This window comes from Hippopotamus amphibius, chromosome X (assembly GCF_030028045.1).
Source record: "Hippopotamus amphibius kiboko isolate mHipAmp2 chromosome X, mHipAmp2.hap2, whole genome shotgun sequence".
In the NCBI taxonomy this organism is placed as follows: Eukaryota; Metazoa; Chordata; class Mammalia; order Artiodactyla; family Hippopotamidae; genus Hippopotamus; species Hippopotamus amphibius.
Window position 1 is genome coordinate 62,556,916 of NC_080203.1, and position 17,818 is coordinate 62,574,733.

The 17,818-nt window shown below is 35.9% G+C and overlaps 1 pseudogene; it reads left to right on the top strand.

Annotated features, from left to right (window-relative positions):
- Nucleotides 1-16,624: 16,624 nt before the first annotated feature.
- On the top strand, nt 16,625-17,206 carry LOC130841465 (dihydrofolate reductase-like; annotated as a pseudogene).
- Nucleotides 17,207-17,818: the final 612 nt, after the last annotated feature.

The window sequence follows — 17,818 nt, forward strand, 5'->3', positions numbered from 1 at the left end:
CAAATGCAAGTCAAAAGAAAGCTAGAGTAGTAATACTTATATCAGATAAAAGAGACTTTAAAATAAAAAATATTACAAGAGACAAGAAAGGGCACTATATAAAGATCAAGGTCCAAGGAAACAATATAACAATTGTAAATACCTATTCACCCAACATAGGAGCACATCAATACATAAAGCAAATGCTAACAGCCATAAAAGGAGAAATCAACAGTAACACAATAATAGTAGGAGACTTTAACACCTCACTTACACCAACAGACAGTCCATCCAAAGAGAAAATAAATAAGAAAACACAAGCTTTAAATGACACATTAGACCATCGTGACTTAATTAATATTTATAGGACATTCTATCTAAAAACTACAAAATGCACTTTCTTCTCAAGTGCACACAAAACATTCTCCAGGATAGATCACATCTTGGGGTATAAATCAAGCCTCGGTAAATTCAAGAAAATTGAAATTGTATCAAGCAACTCTCCAACCACAACACAATGAGATTAGATACCAATTAGAGGAAAAAAACTAAAAGATACAAACACATAGAGGCTAAACAATATGTTATTAAACAATCAAGAAATAACTGCATTAATCAAAGAGGAAATCAAAAATATCTAAAAACAAATGGCAATGAATACTCGATGACCCAAAACCAATGGTAGGCAGCATAAGCAGTTCTAAGAGGGAAGTTTAAGTCAATAAAATTCTAGATTAAGAAACAAGGAAAATTTTGTATAAAAAACCTAACTTTATACCTAAAACAATTAGAGAAAGAAGAAGAAAAACACCCCAAAGTGAACAGAAGGAAAGATATCATAAAGACCAGATCAGAAATAAATGAAAAAGAAATGAAGGAAATAATAGCAAAGATCAATAAAATGAAAAGCTGTATCTTTGAGAAGATAAAATTGATAAACCATTAGCCAGACTCATCAGAAAAAAAAAGGGAGAAGACGCAAATCAACATAATTAGAACTGAAAATGGAGAAGTGACAACAAACACCACATTAGTATGAAGGATCATGAGAGAATACTACAGGCAACTATATGCCAATAAATTGGATAACCTGGAAGAAATGCATAAATTCTTAGAAAAGTACAATCTTGCAAGACTGAACCAGGAAGAAATAGAAAATATCAACAGACCAATCATAAGCACTGAAATTGAGGCTGTGATTAAAAATCTCCCAACAAACAAAATCCCAGGGCCAGATGCCTTCATAGGCGAATTGTATCAAACATTTAGAAAAGAGCTAACAGCTATCCTTCTCAAACTCTTCCAAAGTGTAGCAAAAGGAGGAACACTCCCAAACTCATTCTACAAGGCTACCATCACCCTGATACCAAAACCAGACAAAGATGTCAAAGGAAAGAGAAAATTACTGGCCAATATCCCAGAAGAATATAGATGCAAAAATCTTCAACAAAATACTAGCTAACAAAATCCAACAGCATATTAAAAAGATCATACAGCACGATCAAGTTGGTTTTATCCCTGGAATTCAAGGATTCTTCAATATATGCAAATCAATCAATGTGATGCATCATATTCACAAGTTGAAGGATAAAAACCATATGATTATCTCAGCAGATGCAGAAAAAGCTTTTACCAAAATTCAACATCCTTTTATGACAAAAACTCTCCAGAAATTGGGAAGGAAGTTACCTCAAAATAACAAAAGCTATATATGACAAACCAACAGCCAACATCATTCTCAATGGTGAAAAACTGAAAGCATTCCCTTTAAGAACAGGAACAAGACAAGGGTGCCCAATCTCACCGCTATTATTCAACATAAAAGTGTTAGCCACAGCAATCAGAGAATAAAAACAAATAAAAGGAATCCAAATTGGAAAAGAAGTAAAAGTGTCACTCTTTGCCAATGAAATGATATTATGCATAGAAAACTCTAAAGAAGCTTCCAGAAAACTGCTAGCACTATCAATAAATTTAACAAAGTAGCAGAATACAAAATCAAAGCACATAAATCCCTTTTAATCCTATATACTAGCAATGAAAGAGCAGAAAATGAAATCATGGAAACAATCCCACTTACCACTGCAACAAAAAGAATAAATTACCTAGAAATAAACCTACCTAATGAGGCAAAAGACCAGTATGCATAAAACTACAAGACAATAATGAAAGAAATTAAAGATAATACAGACAGGTGGAGGGATATACCATGTTCTTGGATTGGAAGAATCAACAGTGTGAAAATGACTATACTCTACCCAAAGCAATGTACAGATTCAATGCAATCCCTATCAAATTACCAATGGCATTTTTCACAGAACTAGTACAAGAAATTTTATGATTTGTATGGAAACACAAAAGACCCTGAATAACCAAAGCAATCTCGAGAAGGAAAGATGGAGCTGGTGGAATCAGTCTCCCTGACTTTAAACTATACTACAAGGCTACAGTGATGAAGACAGTATGGTAATGGCACAAAAACAGAATTATAGATCAGTGGGATATAATAGAGAGCCCGGAGGTAAACCCATGCACATATGGACACCTTATCTTTGACAAAGGAGGCAAGAATATACAATGGAAAAACGGCAGCCTCTTCAATAATTGCTGCTGGGAAAATTGGACAGCTACATTGAAAAGAATGAAATTAGAACACTTCTTAACACCATATACAAAAATAAACTCAAAATGGATTAAAGACCTAAGTCTAAGGGCAGACACTATAAAACTCCTAGAGAAAAACATAGGCAAAGCACTTTATGACATAAATCAAAACAAGATCCTTTTTGACCCACCTCCTAGAATCATGGAAATAAAGTCAAAAATAAACAAATGAGACCTAATGAAATTTAAAAGCTTTTGCAGAGCAAAAGAAACCATAAACAAGACAGGAAGACAGCCCTCCAATTGGGAGAAAATAGTTGCCAGTGAAGCAACTGACAAAGGATGAATCTCCAAAATACGCAAGCAGCTCATGGAACTTAATGCCACAAAAGGAAATAACCTAATCCACAAATTGACAGAAGGCCTAAATAGACATTTCTCCAAAGAAGGCATAGAGATGGCCAGCAAACACATAAAAAGATGCTCAACATCACTAATCATTAGAGAAATGTACCTCACGCTTTTCAGAATGGCCATCATTAAAATCTAGAAACAATAAATGCTGGAGAGGGTGTGGAGAAAAAGGAACCCTCCTGCACTGTTGGTGGGAATACAAATTGGTACAGCCACTTAGGAAAACAGTGTGGAGGTTCCTTAATAAACTAAAAATAAAACTACCATATGACCCAGCAATCCCACTACTGGGCATATACCCTCAGAAAACCATAACCCAAAAAGAACCATGTACCACAATGTTGATTTCAGCACTATTTACAGTAGCCAGGACATGGAAGCAACCTAAATGCCCATCAACAGATGAATGGATCAAGAAGATGTGGCACATATATACAATAGAGTATTACTCAGCCATAAAAATGAATGAAATTGAGTTATTTGTAGTAAGGTGGATGGACCTAGAGTCTGTCATACAGAGCAAAGTAAACCAGAAAGAGAAAAACAAATGCTAACTCATATATATGAAATCTAAAATAATGGTAATGATGAACCCAGTGACCGGGCAGGAATAAAGATGCAGTTGTAGAGAACGGACGTGAGGACATGGGGTGGGGGCCAAAGGGGAAGATGGGATGAAGAGAGAGAATAGCATTGAGATATATACACTACCAAATGTAAAACAGATAGCTAGTAGGAAATTCCTGTATAAAACAGGGAGAGTAACTTGATGATGGGCGATGACTTAGAGTGATGGGATAAGGAGGGTGGGAGGGAGTCGTGGGAGGGAGGGAATATGGGGATATATGTATAAATTTATACATATACAAAGCACCAATTTGTATATGTATAAATACTGATGATTCACAGCAAAAACTGGCACAACTGTGTAAAGCAATTATATTCCAATAAAGAGATGTAAAAAAAATACAGCATAACCCTAAAAGTAAAATGTAAAACTACAAATATTCTAGAAGATAATATAGGAGACTACCTAGACTATATTTAGATTTTGCCTAATTATTGGTGATGCCTTTCTAGATACAACACCAAAGACAAGATCCGTGAGATAAATAATTGATGAACTGTACTTTATTAAAAATTGAAAACTTCTGCTCTATGAAAGGTAATATGAAGACAATGAAAAGACAAGCCACAAGATGGCAGAGGAATAGGAAGATATGGAATTCATCTGTCCCCACAAATTTGTCAAGAACACATCTAAAAAAATAAAAGAATACATCTACAAATGGAACAGTTCTCACAGAGCACTGGCTGAACACTAGCAGAGGACATTATGCACCTAAAAGCACAAGAAAGATCCCTGTGTAACTGGGAGGGATGAAAGAAAGAAGAAGGGAAAATGAAGAGAAGAGAAATCAGGACTGGACCTGCACACCTGGTGGGGGAGCTGAAGGAGACGAGAAGTTCCCACATTCAGGGAAGCCCCCTCACTGGCTGGGAAATCAGTTGTGACATAAGGGGAGCTTCAGGGGCTGTCAGAGGAGAGTGCAGCAACCAGTGTGTGGCAGGCAGGACAGAGTGAGACCTACACAGATAGTCCATGCCACAGCCCTGCATGCCACAGCCCAAAACATATGTGAGCTGGCATGGATGGGGTTTCAGTGCTGAAATGTAGGGTTTGGAGAGGAGACCCTGGGAGAGCACTGCTGTTAGCTGTGAGGAAACAGCCTGAGGGGATGAAAGCACAGAAATCCATAACCGAGAATGCTTGTGGAGGAAATCTGGACCACCATAGCAGCAAAGCGCCATTTTTGAGTAACATAGAAGGGGCAGGGCCGGCAATGCAGCCTTTTCCCTCAAACAGCAGCCCCTGCATCCTTGAGTACTAGTAAGGGCTTCTGCTGGGGCCATCTCTCTCATGCCCACAGCTGCTGACTCCCTCACATGCCCACCCTGGCTGAAGCTGGCTTTCTTGTGCCTGTGACCACTGACTCCTCCACACCCATCCCCAGCACAGTGGGCACTCTCTTGACCCTGGCTTGTGCAGCATCCATGCCTTCTCCTCACCAGGGCACACACATGTGCTCCAGGGCAGCCTCAGGACCAGACCCCTGAGGGTGGCCCACATGCAGAGGTGGGACTGAAACCACAGCTGAGCCCCAGGGGGCTTGCAAGTTAGGAAGAAAAGCTGAAATTTCTCCCCACAGCTGTGCAAACCATGAATCGACACCCATGCAACTGGCTTGGTAAACTCAGAGCCTACAGAACATCTGAAAGGACAATGAGTGCTCCTGCTGCCAAAGACAGGTCTAGCTTTAGCAGCTGTAGATTTTGTGGGCACATACATGTGGGGGTTGGGCCAAACTAGAGTAAACACTGCCCACAAAGCACCCATAGCTGGTCCAGATCCATGATTGCTGCAATCCAAGGACAAGACTTCAGTGGATCTATGCTGGTGACCTGGTTAAAAAAGATGGGGCCAAGAGCAGTGCCAACAGCAGTGTAATCTGAGAGCTCACACACAGGTATAAGGTGACACAACAGAGCACACTCACAAAGTGACTATTTCCATGGCAGGAATACTCAGTTTCCCTCCCAGTGGAAGTGCTCCCATCCTGCCTACGTTGCAACACTCAACAGAAATTTCCCTCCCAGTGGAAGTGCTCCCATCCTGCCTACATTGCAACACTCAACAGAAACACAGCAAAGTAATAGATCTCGGAGCCTCGACTCCAACAAGAGAACAGATCCCAATTCTTACAGGGAAGTAAAAATCACAGAGCAAAGGGGAGGCCCTGTTCAATATCCACTTCAGGCTCTAGTGACACAACATAAGTCACACCTCTTATCAAGCAGATAATGGCCAGCATGCATTGAGGAAAGAGGTGGCAGACATCTATACTTAAAACAGCCGTCACACCAATAAATGTTAAACTCACACAAGCTACACAGGGATGCTCCCACATAAAAATGCCTCTTCAAGATAGCTTGAATGTGTGGCATCAGGGGGAAGAACTGCCCAGAGCATTTAGCTTTGAAGGCCAGCAGGGCTTGAGTGCAGGATCTTCACAGGGCTGGGGAAAACAGAAACTCCAATCTGGCAGGGCACACACAAGGTCTCATATGCACTGGGACACAGCACAAAGTAGTAGAGAGGAACCTGAGCTACACCCACCTAGGGATCTTAGAGGGTCTCCTAGGGAGGTGGCAGTTGGCTATAGTTCACTGTAGGGGCAAAGACACTGGTAGCAGAGGTCCCAAGGAATATTAATTGTTATGGGCTCTCCTAGAGGTCCACATTTTGGCAACAAGACTGGACCCCACCCAACAGCCTGGAAGCTCCACTTCTAGGATGCCTCAGGCCAAACAACCAACAAGAGAAACACAGCCCCATCCATGAGAGAACAGACCAGCTAAAGTCATGCTGATCCAACAGCCACCTCAAAACATACCCTTTGACACAGCCCTGACCATCAAAAGGACAAGGCCCTGCTCCACTCACTACAGGGCAGGCACCAGTCCCTCACAGCAGGAAACCTGCATAAGCCCCTGGAACAACCTCACACACCAGGGAGCAGACACAAGAAACAAGAAGAACTATGATCCCACAGCCTACAGAAAGGAAACCACAAACACATAAAGTTAGACAAAATGAGATGACAGACAAACATGCGGCAAAGAAACAAGATAGAAACCCACAAGAACAAATGGCAATTTACCTGAAAAAGAATTCAGAGTAATAATAGTAAAGATGATCCAAAATCTTGGAAAAATAATGGGGGCACATATTGAGAAGATATAAGAAATGTTTAACAAGTAGCTAGAAGAGTTCATTCAAGAACAAAAAGAGTTGAACAATACAATAACTGAAATAAAAAATACACTAGAAGGAATCAATAACAGAATAACTGACATAGAAGAATGAATAAGTGACCTGGTAGATAGAGAAGTGAAAATCACTGCCACAAAAGAGGATAAAGAAAAAAGAATGAAAAGAAATGAGGACAGTCTTAGAGATCTCTGGGACAACATTAAGTCCACCAACATTCAAATTATAGGAGTCCCAGAAGGAGAGAGAAAGAGAAAGGGCCTGTGAAAATATATGAAGATAGTCAAAAACTAGCCTACCATGAGAAAGGAAACACTCACTCAAATCCAGGAAGTGCAGAGACCCCGATACAGGATGAACCTAAGGAGGAACAAGCCAATACACATGTTAATCAAACTAACAAAAATTAAATACAAAGAAAAAATATTAAAGGCAGTAAGCAAAAAGCAACAAATAACATTCAAGGGAATCCCCATAAGGTTATCAGCTGATTTTTCAGCAGACACTCTGCAGGCCAGAAGGGAGTGTCATGATATATTTCAAGTTATAAAAGGCAAAAACCTACAACCAATAATACTCTAACCAGCAAGGCTCTCAATTAGATTTGATGGAGAAATCCAAAGTTTTACAGACAAGCAAAAGCTAGGAGAATTCAGTACCACCAAACCAACTTTACAACAAATGCTAAAGGAACATCTCTAGGCAGGAAAGAGACCAGCAAATTTAAAAACCTTGCACATATATAGATTCCTATATCAAAACCTCATGGGAACAACAAACCCCAAAATTACAATAGATACACACAAAAAAATGAAAAGCAACCCAAACACAACACTAAACATGGTCATCAAACCACAACAGAAAGGAAGAAAAGAGGAAGAGAAGAAAAAAGACCTACAGAAATAAATACAAAACAATTAAGAAAATGGCAATAGGAATATACATATCAATAATTACCTTGAATGTAAATGGATTAAATGCTCCAACCAAAAGACATAGATGGACTTAATGGATAAGAGCCATATATATGCTGTCTGCAAGAGACCCACTTCAGAGCTAGAGATACATACAGACTGAAAGTGAAGGGATGGAAAAAGATATTCCATGCAAATGGAAATCAAAAGAAAGCTGGAGTAGCAATATTCATATCAGACAAAATAGACTTTAAAATAAAGACTGTTATAAGAGACAAGAAAGGACACTACATAGTGATCATTGAGTCAATCCAAGAAAAGATATAACAATTATAAATATATATGCATCCAACATAGGAACCCCTCAATATATAAGAAAATGCTAACAGTCATAAAATGGGAAATTGACAGAAACACAATAATAGTGGGGGCCTTTAACACCCCACATACACCATTGGACAGATCATGCAGACAGAAAAATAAGGAAACACAAGCCTTAAATGACACATTAGACCAGATAGACTTAATTTATATGCATATATATATGCATATTAAAAATATATATATATGGCATTCCATTCAAAAGCAGCAGAATACACTTTCTTTTCACACGCACACGGAACATTCAGGATAGATCATGTTTTGGGCCAGAAATCAAGCCACAGTAAATTTAAGAAAATTGAAATTATATCAAATATCTTTTTTGACCACAATGCTATGAGATTAGAAATAAATTATATGGGAAAAAACTTCAAAAAACACAAACACAAGAAGGATAAATGATATCTTACTAAATAACCAATGGATCACTGAAGAAGTCAAAGAGGAAATCAAAAAATACCTGGAGACAAATGACAATGAAAACACATCAATCCAAATCCTATGGGACAAAAGCAGTTCTAAGAGAGAAGTTTATAGTAATAAAATTGTATCTCAATAAAAATTTTCTGCATTAAAATAGTCATGCTATTTCTAAAGGTTAACAAGTCTGGGCCAGTTATTCAAAATAATTCCTGATGTCATTATCATGATAAGGCAGACATCAGAAGTACCAGCTTTAATGATTGGAATAGTATTTTTAAATGAAAATTGATTGGATATAATCTGTGCAAGAAACCAACTTTAAGAAGATGTGGCATATATACACAATGGAATATTACTCAGCTATAAAAAGGGATGAGATGGAGCTATATGTAATGAGGTGGATAGAACTACAATCTGTCATACAGAGTGAAGTAAGTCAGAAAGAGAAGGACAAATATTGTATGCTAACTCACATATACGGAATCTAAAAATGGTACTGATGAACTCAGTGACAAGAACAAGGATGCAGATACAGAGAATGGACTGGAGAACTCGAGGTTTGGGAGGGGGCGGGGGGTGAAGGGGAAACTGAGTCGAAGAGAGAGAGTAGCACAGACATATATATACTACCAACTGTAAAATAGATAGTCAGTGGGAAGTTGTTGTATAACAAAGGGAGTCCAACTCGAGGATGGAAGATGCCTTAGAGGACTGGGGTGGGGAGGGTGAGGGGGACTCAAGGGGGGGGAGTCAAGGAAGGGAGGGAATACGGGGATATGTGTATAAAAACAGATGATTGAACTTGGTGTACCCCCCAAAAAATAAAAAATTTAAAAAAATAAAAATAAAAAAAACAGAAAAAAAAGAAAAAAAAAAGAAATGAACATTTCAAGGTAAATGAAAACTAACACACATGATATTCTTATACTCTAAAAACATTTAAGAGATATACTCAAGAGAGATTCAGACAGAACTTTCAAAGGTTACTATTTAGGCTTATATTCTTAAAAGATCCTGTTATGTCATTATTTTTCACTTATACAATCATGAAATAACCTGATTAACAATGTATATGATACAATTGTTTTGTAAGACATTTAAGCATATATGACCCCATAAATATGTGTGATCATTGTCTTTTCTATACGTCTCTTAAAGAAGTATCCTTATTATTAAAAATATAGTCTTTCTGTCTAAAATGAACTTTTATCTCTTAAAAAAAAAAAGCTGTACCTCAGGAAACAAAAAGAAATCTCAAACAAACAACCTAACCACACCTAAAGCAACTAGAGAAAGAAGAACAAATGAAACCTAAAGTTGTTGTTAGGAAAGAAATCATAAAGATCAGAGCAGAAATAAATAAAATAGAGAGGAAAAAATAATTTAAAAAGATCAATGAAACTAAAAGCTGGTTGGAAAGATAAACAAAATTGATAAACTTTTAGTCAGACACATCAAGAAAAAAAATTGAAGGCTCAAATCAACAAAATTAGACAGGAGAAAGAAGTTACAATTGAAACCACAGAAATTCAAAGGATCATGAGGGACTGCTAAAAGGAACTATATGCCAATAAAATGGACAATCTAGAAAAAAATGGACAAATTATTTGAAAGGCACAACCTTCCAAGCCTGAACCAGGAAGAAACAGAAATTATGAACAGACCAATCACACGTACTGAAATTTAAACTGTAATTTAAACACTTCCAAAAACAAAAGTCCAGGACCTTATGGCTTCACAGGATAATCTATCAAACATTTACAGAAGAGTTAACATCTATCCTTCTGAAGCTCTCCCAAAAAGTTGTAGAGGAAGAAACATGCCCAAACTCATTCTATGAGGCCACCATCACTCTGATACCAAAACCACACGGATATATCACAAAAAAAGGAAATTACAGACCAATATCACTTGTGAACATAGACACAAAAATCCTCAACAAATTACTAGCAATCAGAATCCAACAACATGATGATCAAGTGGGATTTATCCCAGGGATGCAAGGATTCTTCAATATACATAAATCAATCAATGTAATACACCACATTAACAAAATGAAGAATAAAAATCATATGGTCATTTCAATAAATGCAGAAAAGCCTTTTTTTTCAAAATTCAACAACAATTCATGATAGAAACTCTCTGGAATGTGGGCACAGAGTGAACAAACGTCAACATATTAAAGGCCATGTAGGACAAACCCACCACAAACATCATTCTCAATTGTGAAAAAAAGAAAGTGTTTCCTCAAAGATCAGGAACACGACAAGGATGTACACTCTTGCTGCTTTTATTCAACAAAATTTTGAAAGTCCTAGCCATGGCAAACAGAGAAGAAAAAGAAATAAAATGAATCCAAATTTGAAAAGAAGCAAAACCATCACTGTTTACAGATGACAAGATACTATACATATAAAATCCTAAAGATGCTAACAAAAAAATTCTGGAGTTCATCAATGTATTTCTTAAAGTTGCAGGATACAAATTTCATGCACAGAAACCTCTTGCATTCCTGTACACCAACAGCACAACTTTAGAAACAGAAATTAAGTAAAAAATCCCATTTGCCATTGCCTCAAAAAGAATAAAGTACCTAAGAATAAACCTACCTAAGGAGAAAAAAACCTATACTCAGAAACTATAATATACTGATGAACGAAATCAAAGATGACAAAAACAGAAGGAGAAATATACCATGTTTTTGGATTCAAAGAATCAATATTGTCAAAATAACTATACTGCACAAAGTAATCTACAGATTCATTGCAATACCTATCAAATTGCCAATAGCATTTTCACAGCATTAGAACAAAAAATTTTACAAGTTGTATGGAAAAATAAAATACCCTGAAAAGACAAAGCAATAATGAGAAAGAAAAACAAGCTCCCAAACTCAAACTATCCTACAAAGTTACAGTAATCAAAACAATATGGCACTGGCACTATCAGAAAAAACATAGATCAATGCAAAAGGATAGAAAGTCCAGAGATAAACCACCACACCTATGGTCACCTAATCCTTGACAAAGGAGACAAGAATAGATTATGGAGAAAATACAGTCTCTTCAGTAAGTGGTGCTGGAAAAACTGGACAGCTACATGATATAAGAATGAAATTAGAATATTCTCTAACACCATACACAAAAATAAAGTCAAAATAGATTAAAAACCTAGATGTAAAACCAGATACTATAAAACTCTTAGAGGAAAACATAGGCAGAACACTATCTGACACAAATTGAAGCAAGATCTTTTCTGATCCACCTCCTATAGTAATGAAAATAAAAGCAAAAATAAACAAATGTGATCTAATTAAACTTAAAATCTTTTGCACAGCAAAGGAAACCATAAACAAACAAAAAGACAACCCATAGAATGGGAGAAATTATTTGCAAATGAAGCAATAGACATGGGATTAATCTCAAAAATATACAAAGAGCTCATCTAGCTCAATATCAAAAAACAAACAACCCAATCAAAAAATGGGTAGAAGATCTAAATAGACATTTCTCCAAAGAAGACATACAGATGGTCAACAGGCACATGAAAAGATGTTCACCATCACTAATTATTAGAAAAATGCAAATCAAAACAGCAATGGGTATCACCTCACCCTCTTCAGAATGGGCCTCATCAAAATATATACAAACAATAAATGGTGGAGAGTGTGTGGAGAAAAGGGAACGCTCCTACACTCATTGTGGGAATGTAAATTGCTACAGCCGCTATGGGGAACAGTATGGAATCCTTAAGGAAACTAAAATTAGAGCTACCATGTGATACAGCAATCCCACTCCTGGGCATATATCCAGAGAAAATTGTATTTCAAAAAGATACATGTACCAAAATTTTCATTGCAGTGCTATTTACAGTAGCCAGGACATGAAAGCAACTTAAATGTCCACTGATGGATGAATGGATAAAGAAGATGTGGTACGTATATACAATGGAATATCTCTCACCCATAATAAAAGAATGAAATACTGTCATCTGCAGCAATGTGGATGGACCTAGAGATCGTCATACTGAGTGAAATCAGAAAGAGAAAGGTGAATGTCATATTGTATCACTTGTATGTGTAATCTAAAGAAACTGTACAAATGAACTTATTTATAAAACAGAAATAGAGTCACAGATGTAGAAAACAAACACTGGTTATCAAGGGAGAAGGTGGGAGGGATAAATTGGCAGATTGGGATTCACATATACACGCTACTATGTATAAAATAGGTAATTTATAAGAACCTACTGTATAGCACAGGAAACTACTCAATACTTTGTAATGACCTATATGGGAAAAGAATCTAAAAAAGAGTGTATATATGTACATGTGTGACTGATTCGCTTTGCTGTACAGCAGAAACTAACACAGCATTGTAAATCAACTATACTCCAATAAAAATTGATTTTAAAAAATAAAGACTAACCACAGACTAAGAGAAATATATTTCCAAAGGACACATCTGATTTAAAAAATAATCTGTTTTCTGAAAATAACAAAGAACTCCTAAGATCCAGCAACAACAAAACAAACAACTCAATTTTAAAAATGGGCCAAAGACCTCAACAGTTACCTCAAGAGAAAAAATATATAGATGGTACATAGACATATAAAAAGATGCTCCTCATTACATATCATCAGGATAATACAAATTAAAGGATCAATAAAATATCACTACATGTCTATTAGAATGGCTAAAATCCCAAACACTGACAGTGCCAAATGCTGCTGAGGATGTGAAAAACAGAAATTCTCAAATACTGCTCGTGGGAATGCAAAATGATAAGGCCAAGTTTAGAGGTATTTTGGCAGTCTCTTAGAAAACAACTTATTCTTCACATATGAGCCAACAATTATGCTCCTTGGTGTGTTTACCCAAATGAACCAAAAATCTATGTCCACACAAAAACTTTCACATGGGTGTTTACAACAGTTTCATTCATAATTTCCAAAACTTTGAAGCAACCAAGATTTGCTTTGGTAGGTGAATTAATATATAAACTGTAGTGTATCCAAACTATGGAATATTATTTAACACTAAAGAGATATGAGCTATCAAGACATAAAGAGACATGGATAAACCTTAAGTGCATATTACTAAGTAAAAGAAGCCAATATGAGAAGGCCACATACTGTATAATCCCAACTATGGGGCATTCTGGAATAGATAAAACTATGGGAACAATAAAAATATCAATGGTGACCAGCAAAGTTTTGTGAGGTGTGGGGATTTGAACAGGCAGAGCACAGAGGGTTTTAAACACAGTTTAAATACTTTCTGTGATGTTATAGTAATGGATATATGTCACTATACATTTGTCCAAACCCATAAAATATCCAACACCAATAGTGAACCATGAAGAGTGAAGTTTTAGGTGATTTTGCTATCTCGATGCAGGTTCAAACTTGCTTTAAAAAGTTCCATTCTAGTGAATAATAGTGATAATTTGGAAGACTATGCATGTGTGGGGAAATAGCGTATACAGGAAGTATCTCTGCCTTCTTCTAAATTCTACTGCAATATTAAAACTTCTCTAAAAAATAGTCTTAAAATTCAATATTAAGTAAAAAACAACCCAATGAAAATGGGCAAAAGTTTGAACAGACACTTAAAGACACCCATGAAGATATACAGATGGCCAACTAAATAGATGAAAAGATGCTAAGCATCATTAATAATTAGGTAAATGCAAATTAAAATAAAATTAGATACTACCACACACTTATTAGAATGTCTAAAATTAAAGAGATTGACCATATCAAGTGTTGGAAAGATGTGAAAACTGTGGATGGAAATGGAAAGTGGAAAATCCACTTCACAACACAGTATGGCAATTTTCCAAGACATTAAGCATACAAAACTACCAGATAATCCAGCCATTTCATTCCTTGGAATTTAGTCAATGAAAAGGAAAGCATTTATCTATTTGAGGATATGTGCAGTGATATTGATAGTAGCCAAAGACTGAAAACAGCCCAAATATCCAGCAGGTCAATGTACAAACAAATTGTGGTATATCCAGACGGTATAATACTACTTAGCAATAAAAGTGAATGAGGGTTATTGATACACACAAGGTGAATGAATCTAAAAATAATTATACTGAGTGAATAAAAAATAGAAAAAAGTATACACAGTGTATGAATATATTTATATGAAATTCTATAAAATCAAAGTAATCTACAGTGACAGAATGCAGATTATTAGCTGCTTGGCCATGGGGAGTGGGAGTCACAGACAAGTGTTAACAGAGGGGCCTGAGGAAACTTTTGGGTGTGATGAATGTATCCATTATCATAATTGTGGTGATGAGTTTTGCAGTGTACATATATGTCAAAACTTATCAAATTGTGTAATTCAAATGTATTGTTTATTAAATGTCATCTATAGTTCAATAACCCTTTTAAGAAAATAGACATATAGATAAAAATGTAAGTTATTCAAGTCAAATAATTGCAGTGTTCATGACAGATATTTTGAGTCATACTTTCCCCAAGGGTGCGTGTAATACTTTTTCAGTGAGTTAGACAGTAGGGTAGAAATTCTAGAGACTATATCTCTTGGATCTTCTACCCTGAAGTGCTAAGATTAGTATGCATACTTAGTGGTTAATAAAATATACTGCACTTTCTATATGATACTTTCATTTATCTGTTTGCTTTACAGTATTAACCTAAACAAGAAATACAGATTGGAACAAAGAGGTCTAAATAAAATTCCTGTAATGGTTAGAGAAGGGTTGTTGGGAGTAAAGCACTAAAAGATAAAATTTTACAGAAGTGATTATCCAAATCAATATTACAGGATTTATTATAAATTAATTTCAGCTAATGGCTATTGAGTGCTTACTGTGTGCCAAAGAATGTTTAGGTATTTTAGAGATACTATGCCATTGTATCCCCACAATATCCTAATAAAGCAGATTATATTATTATTCCAATTTTGTATATTAGTAAATGAAGTTTAGAAAGCTTTAGTAATTTGTCCGAGATCACACAGCTGTGAATTGGTAGTTCTGAGACTCAAAATCATTTTCTTTTGCTTTGCTTTTTTTTTCTGATTCCAAAGTCAAACTCTTAATTACCATGTTACACTGATTCTTTACACAATAATCCATTAGTTTGGAAGAAATTCAATACTAGTAATATATATTTGTCTTTTAAATGTTCTATTATTTATTATTGGTGCATTGTTGTAAATATTATTTATATAGTGCCACATTTTATTGTATTAGTATGTTCTTTCCATGGGCAATTCTGGCTAAATACTTTACATGATTTTACCAATGCCTGTTCTTTTACTGTCATCCATTTCTATATTTACTGGTACTTTCCCACATATGTTACTGTAATTTATAAAAAATTTTACTTAAAACTTGCTTATTATAACAGATCAGCTAAAAGACATCAATCTAAAATATTCTGATTTTCTGAATAAATGCAGTAGTATGTTACAAAGTCACTAGAATACTGCCACTATAGAGTGCTGTAGACTAATGTGCCATAGGGGTATTAACAAAGACCTATTTACAAATTTGCTTTCGTATTCTTTTTCCACTTGTTCTTTTACAAGAACATATACATGGTTTCCTTATATTTATAAAAAATTATGTAATGCTTAAATATAGCCCTTACAAAACATACAAAAAGGCTTTTATCCAATTTCTAAATTTTGAAACTGTTGGCAGGACTAGACTCTTTCAACTGCTATTCAGAATATGTGTTATAACACTGACTTGGCATTTATCAGTCATGTAACTTATGGTAAATCATGTACCCACTGGGAACTCAACTGTATCATCTACAAAGTAAAGCAATTTATTTAATTATTAAGGATACTTCCAATTCTATATTGTAAAAATTCTTCTCTGAATATAATAAAATTATTGTTTTGTGTCTATCTCCATGATCTTTTTTAAAGCAGATATTTTATTGCTTCAGTAGCAAGTGGAGGAATATGAAGTGAGAAGAAAATTGTGTGTATAAATTTAATTTTTCTAGAAATTCCCGCCAAGCTGGCTGGTAATCCCCTTGTCGGTGTACCGAGCTAGCTCGGAAGTGTTTTCTCCGTCTGTCATGATTCGTCCGCTAAACTGCATCGTCGCTGTGTCCCAGAATATGGGCATTGGCAAGAGCAGGGACCTTCCCTGGCCCCTGCTCAGGAATGAATACAGGTATTTCCAAAGAACGACCACAACTTCTTCAGTAGAAGGTAAATAGAATTTGGTGATTATGGGTAGGAAGACCTGGTTCTCCATTCCAGAGAAGTATTGACCTTTAAAGGATATAGCTAATATAGTTCTCAGTAGAGAACTCAAGGAACCTCCACAGGGAGCTCATTTTCTTGCCAAAAGTCTGGATGATGCCTTAAAACTTATTGAGCAACCAGAATTAACAAATAAAGTGGGCATGTTTTGGATAGTGGGAGGCAGTTCTGTTTATAAGGAAGCCATGAACAAGTCAGGCCATGTTAGACTGTTTGTGACAAGGATCATGCAGGAATTTGAAAGTGACACATTTTTTCCAGAAATTGATTTGGAAAAATACAAACTTCTCCCAGAATATCCAGGTGTTCCTTCTGATGTCCAGAAGGAGAAAAGCATTAAGCACAAATTTGAAGTATATGAAAAGGACAATTATTGTGAAAGTGTTTTCTGATCTATGTCAAGCCTCCTCCTCCCCTGCAAGAAAGAATTATATATTTTTTGTTGTAGAGACTTTTGTTGACTTTAGATCTATGGATAGTTATTTCTAAGCAATGTACTTTTATTCCCCATTAATCTTAACTAGTCTGTATCAGATATTATTTGTGAAACATTTCTTGCTGTAACTGCCTGAATGCCCATCAAGAGTCAAGAATAGGTTGACCTACTAGCACCTGCCTAGGGTAGAATATATACCAAGACAGCTCAAAGTGGGAGAGTCCCCTGGTAGCACAAGTTGAAACCAGAGCCTATAGAGCTAGAAGCTAGGAAGATGAGTCCAAAAGTCAGAAATGGATTATAAACAGAAGAGCTAGTATTCAGTTATTAAAATTAGATCAAAAGAGGGACTGTGAATTACACTATATCACATTTCTGAAAAAAATATTCTGTTCACCCAGACTGGGATTCAGTAAGTTGAAAACTCCAGGATATTTCACAGGGATAGTAAACAGGCAGGTATGAAATTACCTTTTCAATGGTTAAAGGAGAAGGCCTGAGACCTTTATTTTTTTAATTAATTAATTAATTAATTTATTTTGGGGGGTGGTACACCAAGTTCAATAAT